Raw genomic sequence first — 18,356 nt, 5'->3', positions numbered from 1 at the left:
CCTATGAGAGAGTGATACAGAAGTCAAAGTGTGACTATAGCAGCATGGTGAGTCTGGTGCAGTGTAGCCATACAGGGCACTAGCCACATAGACTTGCACTGTCTAGGCCCTGGCACAGCCTCCTTGAAGGCGGGCTAGGTCTGAAGAGCAGATATGCTTGCTCCAGATGGTTGCCTTGCACTGGTTTGGGGTGGAAAAAGAAGGGAAAGAGGGCCCTGGCCAGTTAGCTCAGTTGGTTAAGAGTAGCGTCCTGAGGCCTGACCTGTGGTGGCACAGTGGATAAAGCGTCGACCTGGAAATGCTGAGGTCGCCGGTTCGAAACCCTGGGCTTGCCTGGTCAAGGCACATATGGGAGTTGATGCTTCCTGCTCCTCCCCCCTTCTCTCTCTGTCTCTTCTTTCTAAAAAAATGAAAGAAAAAAAAAAAAAAGAGTAGCGTCCTGAAATGACAAGGTTGCAGGTTCGATCCCTGGTCAGGGCACACGTGGGAAGCAACCAATGAATGAATGACTGAGTGGAACAACAAATGAATACTTCCTTTCCTTCTCCCTTCCTCTCTGTTTCTAAAAAAAGGGGGGAGGGGAAGAGGTGGGAGGTGCTGGTCTTCTTTTTATCATTAAGGAAACAGGCTCACAGGGAATTCAACTTGTGATTCCACAACTGGTGGGCTGTGAGCTCGGACTGCACCTCTGTTCCTGAGACTTTTCATTCATACTTGAGCTTTGTGTGCCCAGGGGTGAGGCTGCTATTTATCTCATGGGTTTCTTTTAAAGATTTTATTTATTGATTTTAGAGAGAGGAAATATATAGAGAAAGGCAGGGGGAGAAACAGGAAGCATCAACTCATAGTAGTTGCTTCTCATATGTGCCTTGACCAGGCAAGCCTAGGGTTTCGAATTGGTGACCTCAGTATTCCAAGTAGAGGCTTTATCCCCTGCGCCACCACAGGTCAGGCAGTCTCATGCTTTTTTTTTTTTCTTTTTCTTCTTTCAGAGTATGCCATGCCCCTAGGTACTAAGCCTGTCGTGGTGCTTTCCAAAGACCCAAGTGCAGTGAGGCACGACAGGAAATAGACTGGGGGACAGGCACAAGCCTGCTTCAGTGGCAGCTCAGAGAGGGGAGCAGCACACTCTGCTGGGTGTCTGGGGAAGGAGGCTTGCCAAACCTGCTGGAGCACAGGCATGAGGCCTCAGAGCTTGTTCTTTAACTTTGCAACATTCAGATGTGGAGAGTTTGTAGTTCAATAAAACATTTAAAAAATAATTCTCAATGTGAAGTGAAAGGATGAAGTGTCAATGGCAGGTTGCCGGGCCATGACACTGCCTACAGAGCCCTAGGCAGTAATTCGGAGTGCTAGGGAAGCTTTCACCTGCATTTTGCAAGACACTCCTCAACTACTGGCTAGGTAGAAGTAAAGAAGTTGTTCGTGTTGTGCAGCCTCATTGGTGAGGAGCATAGCAGATTCTGTCATTTTCAAATTGTTCTGGAGAACAAGTGCGACCTTTTTAGAATGTCTTCTGTGTTCATAAGTAAAAGACTTTTTAAAATCATCACTGATGGTTTTCTCTGTTTTCAGTAATTTGTCGCAGGGCATTTTTGGGCAGGAGTATTTCACAAAAAGTCTTCTATGACTGACATTGAAGGGTAGGACATGTTTGCTGCAGTGCGTAGGCAGACGTCTGGCTGCTCTCTTAAAGCTGCTTACTTAGGCTTTAACCTCAGCCACAGAGGACTTCTTGAAGCTGGTTCAGAAAGAATTAAATCCCATATGCTCCTCATAATTTGAAAACCCAGGTGTGTGCTTTTATTTCAAGAACTGTGTCCTGTTTAAAGAGTAGGAGGGAGCTGTTATGAAGCAGCACTTACAAAGCCATTTGAAAGCATGAGTGACTTCATCACTGTGAGGTGGGAGGTTCCGCGGTCCAAACAGGGTCTCTAGGTCAGAAAGACCAAAGGTAGAATTCTGCTTCCTCAGCTTCCAGCCCTCCCTCCTGGCACAGAGCTACAGCCTCAGGTTTTCTTGTGCACGCTTCTGATCACAGTTCATCTTTTCTCTAGATACATAAAACATAAAAAACTAGTTTTTAAAAATGAATTATATAGTGGTTTGTTAATACTTCTTTTATTGTTTTCAGCCTAGCAGGAGCTACAGACTGTCAGAATTGCTAAATGACTGAAGGGAAGTGCTGCAAGGGTGGGCTGGAGGGGAGAGGACTTTAGAGTCTGGGGCAGCAGGGAGACCGCTAGTACCTGCCCCACTATGGTGGGTGGGGTGTGAAGACCAGGCAGGATGGCCTTGTGGTTTGGAAGTCACTTCTTGCTGTCAGCACAGTTTGTTCCCACAAACACCCTGTGTCCAGTGATGTACTGCCGTCCATCACCTTGTGTGGGGTGGCCTTTATCTTATAGAGACTTCATTTCAAGGCGCTTACTTCTTTGAGATTTTTTAAAACAAATTATTTCTTTAGGCTTTATCTTTCCCGGTTTAATTTTAAAATGAAAACCACATTGGAACTGATTCCTTCTTGTGAATGATATAATGAATATTCATAACTAGTTAAAATTTTTATATTATATCTGTAATAGTTTTATTTTGGAAAAAACTTATATATGTGGATATATAGAAAAGTTGTAAAGATAATAGAATTCCCATATACCTTTCACCCAGTTTCCCCTTATGTTAACACCTTGCATAATCACAGCACATTTGTCAGAATTAAGAAATTAACACTGGTACATTGTTATTAACTAAACTACAGACTTTACTCAGATAGCACCAGTTTTTCCACTGTTTCAGGATCCAGTCCAGGATATCACACTGCATTTAGTTGTTATCTCTTCTAAGTCTCCTTGATCTGTGAGAACTTATGTCTTTCCTTAGTTTTTACAACCTTGATGGCTTTGAAGAATGCTTATTAGTTGACTAATTTGTGGAATGGCCCTCAATTTGTGTTTACCTGATTTTTTTTTCCCTTCTCTTAGTGAGAGAGAAAGAGAGACAGAGAGAAGAAAGGAATGGAGAGTGACGAGAAATACCAACTTGTAGTTGTGGCACTTTGGTTCATTGATTGCTTCCCACACATGCCCCAACTGGGGGGCTCTCGCCGAGCCTGCAACCCTAGATAGCATCAGGTCAATGATCACATGCTCAAGCTGGATGAGCTTGCGCTCAGGCTGGCAACCTGGGGGCCTTGAACCCGGGAACCCAGCATCCTAAGTTGACACTCCATCCACCGTACCACCACCGGTTAGGCTACCTGATTTTTTTTCATATTATTAGACTGGGATTATGAGTTTTGGGGATAAATACTGCAGAGCTAATGCCCTCCTCATCACATCTTATCAGGGAGAGCAGTGATGTCAGTGTGACTTATCCCTGTTGAGTTCACCTTGCAGTATTTCCATTCCTTGGTTTTATACATGTTGAAGTGACTATGGTTCCCCATAAATTTGCTAGTCCCTTTAGGACAGGACGCCTGCCCTGCCTGCTTTGTGCCTCTTCCCAGTGTGAGGACTCATGATGAGGATATTAGGGTCAAGGTAGACACCAAGTCATGTGAAGACAGATTTGGGTCATGTGATTCTGTGAGCATTTAAGAGTTTCACAATCACTGGTGAAACATAATTGGCCATTTGCTGATAATTGCTGAAACTAGAGGCTCAGGGTGATCACTGGGAGGGACCTTGTTGTGAGCCTGAGGAGTCTCCTGCCTGTCTGTGTGTGGATGGCGCTGGGGTCCTTCATTTGGTTCTGCTCATCAGAGAACTAAGACTTGTTTTCTCACCAGATGTATCCCTCAGACCTGCCTCTGCATGGAATTAACTCATGTGATGTCAGGGTTTTAAAGAACCTGCAGGCTGTGGATGATTGCTGGGCTAAGGCTGGGCAAGCACCTGCTGGGAGGCAGCTGGAGGTCAATTATGTGGAGCACCCAGGAATCACATCCCTTCTCTTTCCCATGTGAGAGAAATGTTGCGTAATTGGTAGAGCCAGCTGCAGGGGTGACACGACCCCCTCTGGAGGATGAGATGTTGGAAAGGCAGACTTTGGTGGATAGCAACTTGTTCTAGGGTTTATCCCAAATTAGATATTACGAAAGTTCTGCAGGTGGGGGTGTGCCCATGCCATGTGTCTGAGCCTTGTGTGATCACAGGGGACTTGCATGTGTTGTGGTCCCAACGCCCCTCCAAGAGCAGTGGGGCTCTCGGAGGACAGCCCTGCCTCACTGTTGTCCACCCAGGTTTCAAAACTCATAAAGAAACTCAATTTATTCCTTCATAAGAAAATTAATTCATACACTTTGTAAAATACAAATACTCTGAAGGAGAAAATCACTCTCAACACCTTAATGTACAGTTTTCCAGATTGTTGTATTGACACACACAAACGTGATTTTTAAGAACAAATGAGATCGGACCCTGGCCGGTTAGCTCAGTCAGTGAAGAGCATCATTCCAAAACTAGGTTATGGGTTCAATCTGTGATCAGGGCACACACAGGAGTTAACCAAAAAATGCACGACTGAGTGAAAGAACAAATGCTTCCCTTCCTCCTTCCTTCTCTCTCCCTCCCTCTCTCTCCTTTCTAAAAAGAATCAATAGAAATTAAGCCCTGGCCTCTCCCCCAGCCTCTCTAAAAAAAACCAAAAAACAAAAAACAAATGAGATCATACCATTTAAACTGTTTTGTAACCTGTCAGTCTCTAGCTGGTTTCACACATGGGAGATAAATGTCCCTCATCTCTACAATGTCTCAAGCTTAGTCACCCATCCTGTTACAATGTGCACTGACCTCTGCCAGGCTGAGTGGCTTGCTTTCTCCTTGTGACTCTGGCCATGTTGCTCGCAGCATGTCCGTGACAGCACCCTGACCTTCAGGAGCCAGAGAGTAATTCTGAACTTGGCTCTCTCTGGTGCTCAGCCCAGTTGGCCTCTGGGCAAAGTCCCCTCACACTGTTTTCCCTTCAAAAGGCCTTCTGAACTAGCCACCATCCTATCCATACTTTGTTTCTTGTGATCTCTGTGAGTTCTAACAGTCGCTTCCATTTGAATTGTGGCATCAATTCATCAATTTTCCAATGTTTATTGATTGCCTGCCTTCTGAGTTTTCTGGGGTTAACTGTATGCTGCAGCGACCTCAGTATCTGTCCTTTTGTGTTTCACCCCGCCTTTATCTGTTTTTTTTTTTTTTTTTTTTTTTTTTTTAACAGAGAGAGAGAGTCAGAGAAAGGGACAGGTAGGGACAGACAGAAAGATGAGAAGCATCAATCATCAGTTTTTTGTTGCGATACCTTAGTTGTTCATTGATTGCTCTCTCACATGTGCCCTGACCGTGGGCCTTCAGCAGACCGAGCAACCCCTTGACCCTGTGCTCAAGCTGGCGACCTCGGGGTCTCGAACCTGGGTCCTCCGCATCCCAGTCCGACACTCCATCCACTGCGCCACCGCCTGGTCAGGCTCACCCCTGCCTTTAGACAGACCCCTTGTACCTTGGCTTGAGTTATGATCAGCATCATTGGGAGCTTTCAGCTCTGTCATCAGATGATCACAATGACAACCATTTAAAACACACTGCATGTATGATATCTCGCTTAATCTTTATAGGTCCTGAAGTGGCTGGAGGCTTCTTCATGTTATAGGTAGAGGAACTGATGCTCAGAAATTTGCCAAGGTCCAACATTGCTCACTACTATCTCTCTCTTGCTTGGCCCCACTCAGCTCTACTTTTCCACACAGATGTCTATAGAGGGTCCTATCCCATAATGAAGTATGACTGGGATCATTGATCATTGTATTAAAAGATTGTTTTAGTACAGTAGACTTTAAATCAGGGGTCTCAAACTCGTGGCCCGTGGGCCGCATGCGGCCCGCCGAACAATTTTGTGCGGCCCGCAGACTAATCCACGAAGTTCAAAATATTTTGGATAAAATTAAGTAAGCCTAGGGGCCTACTTGTATTTTTCATTTCTCTAGCATCCTAGCTAGATATTAGCTTAGTTAACAGCAGTTGTGATGCGAACTACAGTTTCTGGTCGTTTTGTGACACTGAGTAAACTGCATGTACGATTGTGCTTGTTGTACTGATTTTTTTTTGTTTTCAACTGCAGTGAGAAAAGTGTTGCATAACAGTTGCCTTTTGTAGACCTAGTGCGGCCCGCCTAACGGCTGTGATCTTGCTCTGCGGCCCACATGCTGAGTTGAGTTTGAGACCCCTGCTTTAAATGGTAAAGGTAGAAGAAAGATGCATTTAGGTTTGTAATTGGTTCTATTTTTAATCAATTCTGTATTTCAGACCTAGAATAGAAGCTTTTAGGGGTTAAAGACCATGTCTTCTAAACTGAATTTATATAACACCTAACAGTTATAGGATTTAGATTCATTCATTTATTAAATACCTAATACCATATTTCTCCATGTATAAGACACCCTTTTCCGAAAAATTTGGGGCGTAAAAACTGGGTGTGTCTTATACAGTGGTTGTAGATTTTTTTTTTTCAATTTGTACTTTTTCTTTCTTTCTTTTTTTTTTTGTGACAGAGACAGAGAGAGGGACAGATAAGGACAGACACACAGGAAGGGAGAGAGATGAGAAGCATCAATTCTTTCTTGCGATACCTTAGTTATTCACTGATTGCTTTCTCATATGTGCCTTGACCAGGGGGCTACAGCAGACCGAGTGACCCCTTACTCAAGCCAGTGACCTCGGGCTCAAGCCAAGCTGGTGAGCCTTGCTGAAAGCAGATGAGCCTGCACTCAAGCTGGCGACCTCAGGGTTTCGAACCTGGGTCCGCCTCATCCCAGTCTGATGCTCTATCCACTGTGCCATCGCCTAGTCAGGTGGTTGTAGATTTTTTTACTTGTATTTCCTGCTTTTTTGTACTTGATGAGGAGTTTAATGAATTTTATGATGAATAAAATAAGTTCAATAACTTTATGTAATACGTTCTTTTGTTTGTTTTCAAATTTTGAGCCCCCAGATTAAGGTGTGCATCTTATACATGGTAGCGTCTTATACATGGGGAAATACGGTATATTGTTATTACATGTCACATTAAAGTTCGGTATTAAAAATCCTGGCCTGGTTGTGCAGTGGATGGAACGTTGGACTGGGATGTGGATGACCCAGATTCGAGACCCCGAGGTCACTAGCTTGAACGCGGGCTCATCTGGTTTGAGCAAAGCTCACCAGCTTGGACCCAAGGTCGCTGGCTTGAGCAAGGGGTTACTCGGTCTGCTGAAGGCCCACGGTCAAGGCACATATGAGAAAGCAATCAATGAACAACTAAGGCGTCGCAATGAAAAACTGATGATTGATGCTTCTCATCTCTCTCTCCGTTCCTGTCTGTCTGTCCCTATCTATCCCTCTCTTTGACTCTTTCTCTGTCTCTGTAAAAAAAAAAAAAAAAAAAAAAGAATCCTGAATAAGGATTTAAATGTTTCTTCTTCTTTTTTTATTTTTTTATTTTTATTTATTTATTTATTTTGTGGCAGAGACAGAGAGAGTGAGAGAGAGGGATAGACAGACAGGAAGGGAGAGAGATGAGAAACATCAATTCTTCATTGCAGTTCCTTAGTTGTTCACTGGTTGATTTCTCATATGTGCCTTGACTGGGGGGCTACAGCGACCAAGTGACCCCTTGCTCGAGCCAGCGATTTTGGGCTCAAGCTGGTGAGCCTTGCTCAAACCAGATGAGCCGTGCTCAAGCTGGCAACCTTGGGGTCTCGAACCTGGGTCCTCCACATCCCAGTCCGACGCTCTATCCACTGTGCCACTGCCTGGTCAGGCTTCTTTTTTTTTAATGTTTATTTTTATTGACGTGAGAGAGAGGAAGGGGGAGAGGGAGAGAGAGAGGCAGGAACACCGATCTGTTCCTATATGTGCCTTGACCGGGGATCAAAGCAGCAACCTCTGTGCTTTGGGACGATATACACTAACCAACCGAGCTATCCATCCAGGGCTCAGATGTTTTTTATTTCTTGGCACATACGGGTTCCTGATTCTTTAAATTTTTATTCATTCATTCATTTTAGAGAAGGGAGAGGAACAGGAAGCATCAACTCCCCTATGTGCCTTGGGCAGGCAAGCCCAGGGTTTGGAACCAGTGACCTCAGGATTCCAGGTTGATGCTTTATCCACTGCGCCACCACAGGTCAGGTGGGGTTCTTGATTCTTGTCTATCTTTCACATCCCATTTTCCCCTCACACTGGTCCAAAATGGAGAAGAAGGAGAAGATAAGGGTGGCATTCTGGAATGCTCAGGGTCACCATTTCACTTATTTTCATATTTATACCTCTCTTGGTTTCACAAAGGAATTATGTGGGTTGTTTGGGACAACAAAGAAGAAATAAGAGTGACAGAACAGAATTCTTTGCTATCCCGAAAGCAACCAGGATAAATGGATGTTTAGTTTTGATAAGAACCTCAGAGATCACCTAGAGCCCTCTCATGGAATCATGCTATCTGAGGGAACCGCCGTGTGACCTGGCTGGGCCGCTTCACCCTGAGCTATAGTTTTGTTTTTGTTTTTTTTCCCTGAGCTATAGTTTTTTAATTTGAAAAATGTGGCATACTCTCACCTTGTAAGGTTGTCATTGTATGTAAAGGTCCTGGCACAAGTGTATAAGATATAAAATAGTATCTAATTTTATTATCTATTTGCAGTGTTTCTAAACACCAGTTATGATATTTTTACTGTCATGCAACCAAGTATCACCAGTAGTTATTCTTTTACAAAGCTAATGGTATTTAGTTTTAAGCTTTTCATTATTCTGAAGTTTTATGACTTGTAGTGTTAAAGTGCCTTTTTTATTATTGAAATGCCTTTGAAATGAAATAATGAAAGCTGGTAGGTTTGCTTGCCTTTCCCCTCCCTTCTCCCTCCCTTCCTTCCTCCTTTTCTTCCTTCCTTATATAAAGTTGGCTTTGAGTTGGGTGCCTGCCTCTCCTGCCCTTAGTAAAAGATCTGGCCGGTAAAGTTGGGAGCTTCCTTTGGGTGCCCTGCTTGCCTTTGGGGAAGGAGGAAGCCACAGCCAGAGAGGTGAGGCAACAGCCAGCAGTACCAAGTGGCACAACCCCTTCTTGACCTGACTCAGCTGAAAGCCCAGCTTTCAAAGGGAGTTCCCCCATATCTCTTCCCAGCCCCGCCCTCAGCACTCCCTGCCTAGGTCTGTTATGTAGCACTTGTCATACTGTGTGGGCCTCTAGTGGTCTGCCACACTAGAATCTAAGGTATTTGAGGACCAGTGTAATGAATTATTTAGCTTTACCTTCCAGAGCCTAGCATGGATAAGGTACATATTAGTCAATGAGGGGGAGAAAATCACACTGACAAATCTCCAAAAAACATTAACATAGCTTATCTCTAACCTCACCACAAACCTTGTTTAACAGTCCTTTTTGAATTCAGACCTTCCTTCTGGGGTCACCTTTTATCTTCAGTATGTGGCCCAAAGGAGGTGCAGGCTGTTCCCACAACTGTGAGGACTGTATGACATCTTCATCACCAAAGTATTGTGTCAGAAATTTAGGTGTTTCTTCTCATGATGACTCCTTTTTTTTTTTTTTGTATTTTTCTGAAGCTGGAAATGGGGAGGCAGACAGACTCCCGCATGTGCCTGACCAGGATCCACCCGGCACGCCCACCAGGGGTCGATGCTCTGCCTATCTGGGGTGTCGCTCTGTTGCAACCAGAGCCCTTCTAGCACCTGAGGCAGAGGCCATGGAGCCATCCCCAGTGCCCGGGCCAACTTTGCTTCAGTGGAGCCTTGGCTGTGGGAGGGGAAGAGAGAGACAGAGAGGAAGGAGAGGGGGAGGGGTGGAGAAGCAGAGGGCGCTTCTCCTATGTGCCCTGGCTGGGAATCGAACCCGGGACTCCTGCATGCCAGGCCGACGCTCTACCATTGAGCCAACTGGCCAGGGCTCATGATGAGTCTTTATAAAATGCATAAGAAGAAAAAATTAACATGTTTTTCTATCACATTGGTGCTTTGAAATTTTTCCCAATTGGTCTTTCTGCTTTGATTAGTTTGGCTTCTTTGTTTTGTTTTCAGCTTTGGGCAAGTGCCAGAGAAGCAAAGAAGCTTATATAAAGGGTTTTAACTTTTATTTATTTTTTTTACTTTGCCAGAGATGGAACTGGCACTGAGTTCAGTTTGTCCTGGCACCTTCTTTGATAGAAAATGTTAGAGATTTGGCTTCGCTTTAATGTATATATGTAGGAAGAGTAAAAGCACGATGGCTCTATTTTCGTCTTGGTTTATGAAAAATAAGAAAAGTTAATGAGTAGGATTTGAACATAGCCCCTACTTTCTCCTCCCACAGCAACAAAAAGATTGACCTATTATATCAGAATGTTTTTACTTAAATGCTTATGAATAAGGTAGGTTTTTGGAATTTAAGATTTACTGAAGACAAAGAAAACCTATTATCTGTAGTTATTGCATTAGATTTTACACGTTTACTGTCAAACAGCCATTAAAACCTGTTATTGAAAGCTGCCATTTTCGCCTGACCAGGCAGTGGCACAGTGGATAGAGTGTCGGACTGGGATGCGGAGGATCCCGGTTCGAGACCCCGAGGTCGCCGGCTTGAGCGCGGGCTCATCTGGTTTGAGCAAAGCTCACCAGCTTGGACCCAAGGTCGCTGGCTTGAGCAAGGGATTACTTGGACTGCTGTAGCCCCATGGTCAAGGCACATATGAGAGAGCAGTCAATGAACAACTAAGGTGTCGCAACAAAAAACTGATGATTGATGCTTCTCATCTCTCTCCGTTCCTGTTCCTATCTATCCTTCTCTCTGACTCTATCTCTGTCAAAAAAAAAGAAGAAAGCTGCCATTTCTAAGTTACTGACTGGCGCTATCAAGTTTTTTACTTGATAGTGGAGAGAACTGAGTTAACCTGGTTAGAAAGTAGACCATTCTGGTTCTTCAGAATCATTTGTGTATGTTAGAGGATCAGTTATTCCAAGAATTGAGAGCCAGTAAAATGTGCTCAATGCTGCCATCACACAGAATGTATTTGAGTCTGTGAATCAGAGGCACCTTGTAGTATGTGCTTGGTGAAAGTCAGTTGTCCTGCTGTTGCAGATGCTGGAGTGAAGAAAGTCCTGTTGTTCAAGTCCTGTTTGTCTTTCTTCCTCTCTTCTTTCCTGTCTTCTCCTCCTCTCCCTGTGTCCTCCCTCCCCTTACCCTCTCTTTTCTCTTTATTGAGATATGATTTACATACAACTGAATGTACCCATTTAGGTTTGACAAATTGATAGTCCTGGGTAGACACTGTCCCAATCAAGATACAGAACATTTTCATCACTCGGAGAAGTTCCTTGTGCCCTGTGTAGTCTAGTCCCCTCCTCACCCACCCCCTTGCCCCAGGCAAACATGGACCTGTCAGTATAGATGAGTTTTACCTGGTTTAGAATTCATATAAACCGAGACATGCAGTGTGTACGCTGCTCGCTATGTTGTTTCTGTGATTTAAGTGCTGGTAGTTTCCATGAGTGGAATGCCGCACATGGTTGATTTTCGATGTCCCATATAGAGAAGTGTGACTGAGAAATTGAGGATCTGCAGGAGCATATGCGTGGTCTATTTGTAGTTCTCCCTGCATTTAGTGGGGCTGAGAGAGCAAATGAACAAACTGAGGTGGCTTCTCATAACAACTCTGTTCTGGTTATCCTCGTGCCATCTTGGTCTTTGACTTTCTGGCAGTGGGGAGATGGGCATCCCTAATGATGTGAGGCCTTGTGACTGAAGGGGTTCTTCTTGGGTTTTTGCATGATTTCTACCATCCCTGCTGATGGTAAACCACCTGGCTTTGTGTTTAGGGCTTGTTAAAATCAGGGACCATGGAGCCCATCTAGTGTAGGGGGTGGCTGCCAGGCACCTTCAGTTCTCACCCCAGCACCAGCCCCTGAGTTTGCCCAGCTTTTCCCTCGTCCTGGCCGGGCTAGGTTGTTAGTGTTAGCCCAGCAGGGAGAACTGAAGCCCAGAGCTGTGATTTGCACTGTTTTACTAACAACTTGGTTGATTACTATATGCCCATTACCTCTTTAAGAATCACCCTGTAGCCTGACCAGGCGGTGGTGCAGTGGATAGTGCATCAGACTGGTATGCGAAAGACCCAGGTTCGAGACCCCAAGGTCGCCAGCTTGAGCGAGGGCTCATCTGGTTTGAGCAAAAGCTCACCAGCTTGAGCCCAAGGTCGCTGGCTTGAGCAAGGGGTTACTCAGTCTGCTGAAGGCCCGCGGTCAAGGCACGTATGAGAAAGCAATCAATGAACAATTAAGGTGTTGCAACGCGCAAAGAAAAAGTAATGATTGATGCTTCTCATCTCTCCGTTCCTGTCTGTCTGTCCCTGTCTATCCCTCTCTCTGACTCTCTTTCTGTCTCTGTAAAAAAAAAAAAAAAAGAAAAAAAGAACCACCCTGTAGCCTGACCAGGTGGTGGTGCAGTGGATAGAGTAGAGTGTCTGGGACACGAAACACCCAAATTCGAAACCCCGAGTGCAGGTTCATCTGGTTTGAGCAAAGCTCACCAGCTTGAGCCCAAGGTCGCTGGCTTGAGCAAGGAAGGGGTCACTTGATCTACTATAGCCCCATGGTCAAGGCACATATGAAAAAACAATCAATGAACAACTGAAGTGCTGCAACGAAAAATTGATACTTCTCGTCTCTCTCTCCATTTCTGTCTGTCTCTATCTGTTCCTCTCTCTGACTCTCTGTCTAAAATAAATAAATAAAAAGAATCACCCTGTAGGAGGCAGTGGTTGGCCCTGGCTGGATAGCTCAGCTGGCTAAAGCATTGTCCCGATCTGCCAAGGTTGTGGGTTCAATTGCTGGTTAGGGTTCATACAAGAAACAACCAATGGCCTGACTAGGTGGAGGCACAGTGGATAGAGTATTGAACTGGGACGAGGAGGACCCAGGTTCAAGACCCCGAGGTTGCCAGCTTGAGCGCGGGCTCATCTGGTTTGAGCAAGGCTCACCAGCTTGGACCCAAGGTCGCTGGCTCAAGCAAGGGGTCACTCAGTCTGCTGTAGCCCCCAGTCAAGGCACATATGAGAAATCAATCAATGAACAACTAAGGAGCCACAACAAAGAATTGATGTTTCTCATCTCTCTCCCTTCCTGTCTGTCCTTGTCCGTATCTGTCCCTCCTCTCTCTGACTCTGTCTCTGCCACACATACACACACACCACACACACACAAAGAAACAACATGAATACATAAAATAGGTGGAACAACAGGTAGATGTTCCTCTCTCTTTCTCCTTCCGATTCTCCCTCTTCATCTCTCTACTTCTCTTCCTCTCTCTCTTAAAAAAAAAAAAAAAAGTCAGGGTGAAGGCATGGGAGGAGAAAGAAGCTGTAGTTAAAGAGTACAGGGTTTCGGCCTGGGCCAGTTACCTCAGTGGTAGAGTGTCAGCCTGGCAGTTGGAAGTCCCGGGTTCGATTCCCAGTCAGTGCACACAGGTGAAGTGCCCATCTGCTTCTCTACTCTTCCCCCTCTTCTTTCTCTTTATCTCTCTCTTCCTCTCCCGCAGCCAAGGCTCCATTGCAGCAAAGTTGGCCCAGGCCTGAGAATGGCTTCATGGCCTCTGCCTCAGGTGCTAGAATGGCTCCAGTTGCAATGGAGCAGTGACCCAAATGGGCAGGGCATCGCCCCCTAGTGGGCATGCCAGGTGGATCCCGGTTGGGAGCATGCAGGAGTCTATCTTTCTGCCTCCTTGCTTCTCACTTCAGAAAAATACTCCCCACCCCCCAAAAAATCCCCCCCACACAAAAACAAAAAAAGAATACAGGGTTTCTTTTGGAGGTGTTGAAAATGTCCTAAAATTGACTGGGATGATGTTTGCATATATCTGTGAATATACTAAAAGCCATTGAGTTGTACGCATTAAATGGCTGCATTGTGGCCCTGGCCGGTTGGCTCAGTGGTAGAGCGTCGGCCTAGCGTGCGGAGGACCCGGGTTCGATTCCCGGCCAGGGCACATAGGAGAAGCGCCATTTGCTTCTCCACCCCTCTGCCGCACCTTCCTCTCTGTCTCTCTCTTCCCCTCCCGCAGCAAGGCTCCATTGGAGCAAAGATGGCCCAGGCGCTGGGGATGGCTCTGTGGCCTCTGCCCGAGGCGCTAGAGTGGCTCTGGTCGCAACATGGCGACGCCCAGGATGGGCAGAGCATCGCCCCATGGTGGGCATGCCGGGTGGATCCCGGATGGGCGCATGCGGGAGTCTGTCTGACTGTCTCTCCCTGTTTCCAGCTTCAGAAATATGCAAAAAAAAAAAAAAAAAAAAAAAAAAAAATGGCTGCATTGTACGGTATATGAATTATATCTCAATAGAACAAAGACAGACCAATAGAGCAATAGGAAAAAAATCACATCATAGAAATTTTATTCTTTCCCCATTTAACATGACCTGTTGCCAGATATCCTGATTTTCCTCACAGGTCTGGTTTCATGGAAGCACGAGGTTGTGGTAGGAAGAGGATGGGCTTTGAAAGCGTCAGAACCAGAGTTAAAATCCCATTCTGTCATTACGCTGGGTTGCTGTTGGCAGATTGCTTAACTTTTCAGTGGTGATTTCCTTTCCTGTAAAATGGAGCTGGTAGAACTTATCTTTTTAAATTTTTATTTATTGATTTTTAGAGAGGGGGGAGGGAGAAGGGATATCAAAAGAAAGATAAACTTTGATTTGTTTCACTTATTTATGTACTTGTAGGTTGATTCCTGTATGTGCCCTGACTGGGGATTGACCCTGCAACCTTGGCATAATGGGATGACACTCCAACCAACTGAGCTACACAGCCAGGGAATAGTAGCACTTATCTTACAGAGTTTTTATAAATTACTCAGTAAAGGCAGCCATTTTCACCATATGGCAGTTGTATAACAGAAGTAATAGCTAGGAAGAGGCAGCCTGGTCAGATGGCTGATATCTGTGAGTCATGCCAGATAGACTTCAGTTGAGTGTCCCTGCTGATATGTGCCAAGGCCGAGGTAAAATGGATGGCACTGAGAGTCTTTAGTTAACTTGATAGACTCTGTTTCTGAAATTTTATTTGCCTTAATCCACATACTTTGAGTAGGTCACATGGCAGCCAACTGTGCCCACTCCTTCATGAAGCCCTCCCTGACCCTGCTCTCCATGCTTGGTCATTCTTCCCTTTTCAGCATTCCCTCAGTCCTTAGTTCTAGCATTGATCAGCTTATGCCAGCCCATTCACTGAGCAACCCAGGGTAGGAGCCTCAAGGCCGTGAGGACTGTGCTTGGCACTAATGTTTGTTGAATGAATGCCCAGAGGTTCTAAGTCTGGTGGCAGAAACCAGATTGAAACTGGAAAAACCAGTTTAGGTACCACATACTAGAAGCTAGCAGATGAGTTTCCCTTGAGCAGTCTTTCTGTCCCAGTCCCGCAGGGAGAGCTGCCTGAACCAGTCATGTCCTCTGCCACTGGTGAGGTGTGGCTGTAGTTAGGGGAGGGAAAGTGGGTGCCCTGGCCACTGGAGAGCTGGTCTCATTACTTTGTAGTTCCGCTGCAATCACATTCTTAATTTAGTTCTAATAAAAATTTTATTAAGATTTAGTTGTAATCCTTCAGGGAAGCCAAAGTGGAGAAACAGTATGTTGTAGTGGCTAGCAGCTGAACTCTGGAGGCTGACTGCTTGGGTTCAAATCCTGGCTCTCCAACATTAGCTCTGGGACACTGGGCAAGTAATATAACCTCTCTGTACCTCAACTATATAGAAAATGGAGGAAGTGCCCTGGCCAGTTGGCTCAGTGGTAGAGCGTCTGCCTGGCGTGCAGGAGTCCCAGGTTCAATTGCCGGCCAGGGCACACAGGAGAAGCGCCCTTCTGCTTCTCCACCCCTCCCCCTTTCCCTCTTCTCTGTCTCTCTCTTCCCCTCCTGCAGCCAAGGCTCCATTGGAGCAAAGTTGGCCCGGGTGCTGAGGATGGCTCTATGGCCTCTGCCTCAGGCGCTGGAATGGCTCTGGTTGCAACAGAGCAACGCCCCAGATGGGCAGAGCATCGCCCCCTGGTGGGCATGCCAGGTGGATCCCGGTCGGGCGCATGTGGGAGTCTGACTGCCTCCCCGTTTCCAACTTCAGAAAAATACAAAAAGAACCCTCCCCCCCCAAAAAAAAAGATAATGGAGGAAGTAACAGTACTTAGGCTCTTGGGTTATTTTCATGATTAACCATAAAAAAAGTCAGTACTGTATATGTTTATTGAGCAACTGTGTTTGTTGGATTAAAAAGAGTAAGGAGAGTGAGAGTGCTAGGTAAACGAAATGAATACATCTGTCTTGCATGGTTGCTATGATTGTCCCTTCCTATAACCAAAAGCCCTAAGTGGGACTTGGAGCAAAGAAGAGTTTTCTGTCGTGTAGCTGATGAAAGGAAAGGTAGACAGCCAGCTTGCTTTGCCGGAACTCAGATGTTTATTCTTTCTTTTTTTTTTTTTTAAAGATTTTTTTTTCTCTATTTATTTTATTTTATTGATTTTTTTAGAGAGAGAGGAGAGAGAGGGGGAGGGGAGGAGCAGGAAGCATCAACTCCCATATGTGCCTTGACCAGGCAAGCCCAGGGTTTCGAACCGGCAACCTCAGTGTTCCAGGTCGACGCTTTATCCCCCTGCACCACCACAGGTCAGGCTGTTTATTCTTTCTTAGTGGAAGAAAACACCCCCCAGAAGAGGGCTTTTGTGATATTTTTTGTGCTGCTTAAATTTAAAGTACTTTGGTAGATTAACCACTAGACTAGACCATTAATTTTAGAAAGACTGTGCATTGTGATCAAGTGAACTGAAATAGTCTCTAGAAATATTTTACTGTTCACAAAAATTAGGAGATATTTCAAAAACAAAATGAAGCTATAAATAGCCCCTAATTTTTTTTTTAAAGCATTTGATTTTTTTTTAATTTTTATTTATTTATTCATTTTAGAGAGGAGAGGGGGAGAGAGAGAGAGAGAGAGAGAGGAGAGACAGAGAGAGAGAAGGGGAGAGGAGCTGGAAGCATCAACTCCCATATGTGCCTTGACCAGGCAAGCCCAGGGTTTCAAACCGGCGACCTCAGCATTTCCAGGTCGACGCTTTACCCACTGCGCTACCACAGGTCAGGCCGAGCCCCTAATTTTTGTGAGCAGAATATTTGGTTTGCAGCTTAGCCTTTTGCAGCCTTAGTGTCCATCATTGGACAAAATGACCATTAGGACAGTTAGACTCTCAGCTCCTGGTCCTGTCTGTGCCACAGCAGACCAGAAGATGCTGCTGGACAAATATGGCAGCCTGATACTCCTCTGTGCGCTTCTCTGTAAGGGAGTAATTGACTTAGCTGGGAATACAGTGAAATCTGCATTGGGTTGACTTCTGTGTTGTTTTGGGGGAAGGAAGAGGGTGAAGTCTTATATGCCATGTTATAAAGCCTTGCATTGGCCTGACCTGTAGTGGCGCAGTGGATAAAGCGTCGACCTGGAAATGCTGAGGTCGCCGGTTCGAAACCCTGGGCTTGCCTGGTCAAGGCACATATGGGAGTTGATGATTCTTGCTCCTCCCGCCTTCTCTCTCTCTCTCTCTTCTTTCTAAAATGAATAAAAAACAAAAAAACAAAAACAAAACAAAAAAAGAGACCTTTTAAAAAAAAATAAAGCTTGCATTGTTATTGTCTTTGCTTTATTGGTGTCTTTTCCATTAAGGAATTTTAACACAGATCTTAGAAATATTTTTAACCTATTCTGTTTTGTGTTACAAGGTCAGACTGGATGGCTGTTTTTAACATTTTTGAATGAATTTGGATAGCAAGAACACTGGCGAATAATGTATATCTACTTAGCATAATTTCCCCTTGTCTCTTGAAATATATTCTTTTATCAATCACATATTTTCCCTTGGCCACAGACTTCCCCTTAGGCCCATGTTGCACAGAGAGAGAAGTCTGACCCTGTTATGGCTGCCACCCCAACTTGCCATGGGGTGGAGAGTGAACTTGTATCCTCCAGAAGGATACTTTAGGGAAATTGAGCTCTTAGAATATTTGTTTCTTGTCTGTGTTTGCAGACTAGTTTCAATATCTGCTCTGTTTTGTAGTATTTCTATTTCTCGATATTGTTATATAATATACATATATAAAAGTGCATATAAGTACCAACAAATTTTTATAAACACAGCATACATGTCACAGCTCAAGAGTAGACACTGATCAGAAGTGCCTCCTGTGACCTCTTCCTGTCCTGTCCCTTACATTCTTCCCTGTCCAAGTTTTAAGCAGCATAGATTGGTTGTGCCTCCTCTTTACTTTAGCTAAAGAAAAGTATACAGTATGTATTCTTGTTGGCATATACATTTGAAAATGGGGAGCCTA

The 18,356-nt window shown here is 44.9% G+C and overlaps 1 protein-coding gene across 4 annotated transcripts in view; it reads left to right on the top strand.

Moving 5' to 3' along the window:
- PACSIN2 (protein kinase C and casein kinase substrate in neurons 2) overlaps positions 1 to 18,356 on the top strand; it is a 162,556-nt gene that overhangs the window by 47,619 nt on the left and 96,581 nt on the right. The window lies entirely within an intron of this gene.

This window comes from Saccopteryx leptura, chromosome 1, assembly GCF_036850995.1.
Source record: "Saccopteryx leptura isolate mSacLep1 chromosome 1, mSacLep1_pri_phased_curated, whole genome shotgun sequence".
Classification (NCBI taxonomy): Eukaryota; Metazoa; Chordata; class Mammalia; order Chiroptera; family Emballonuridae; genus Saccopteryx; species Saccopteryx leptura.
The sequence above is the reverse complement of the archived record's forward strand: the minus strand, read 5'-3'. Positions and strand labels throughout refer to the sequence as shown.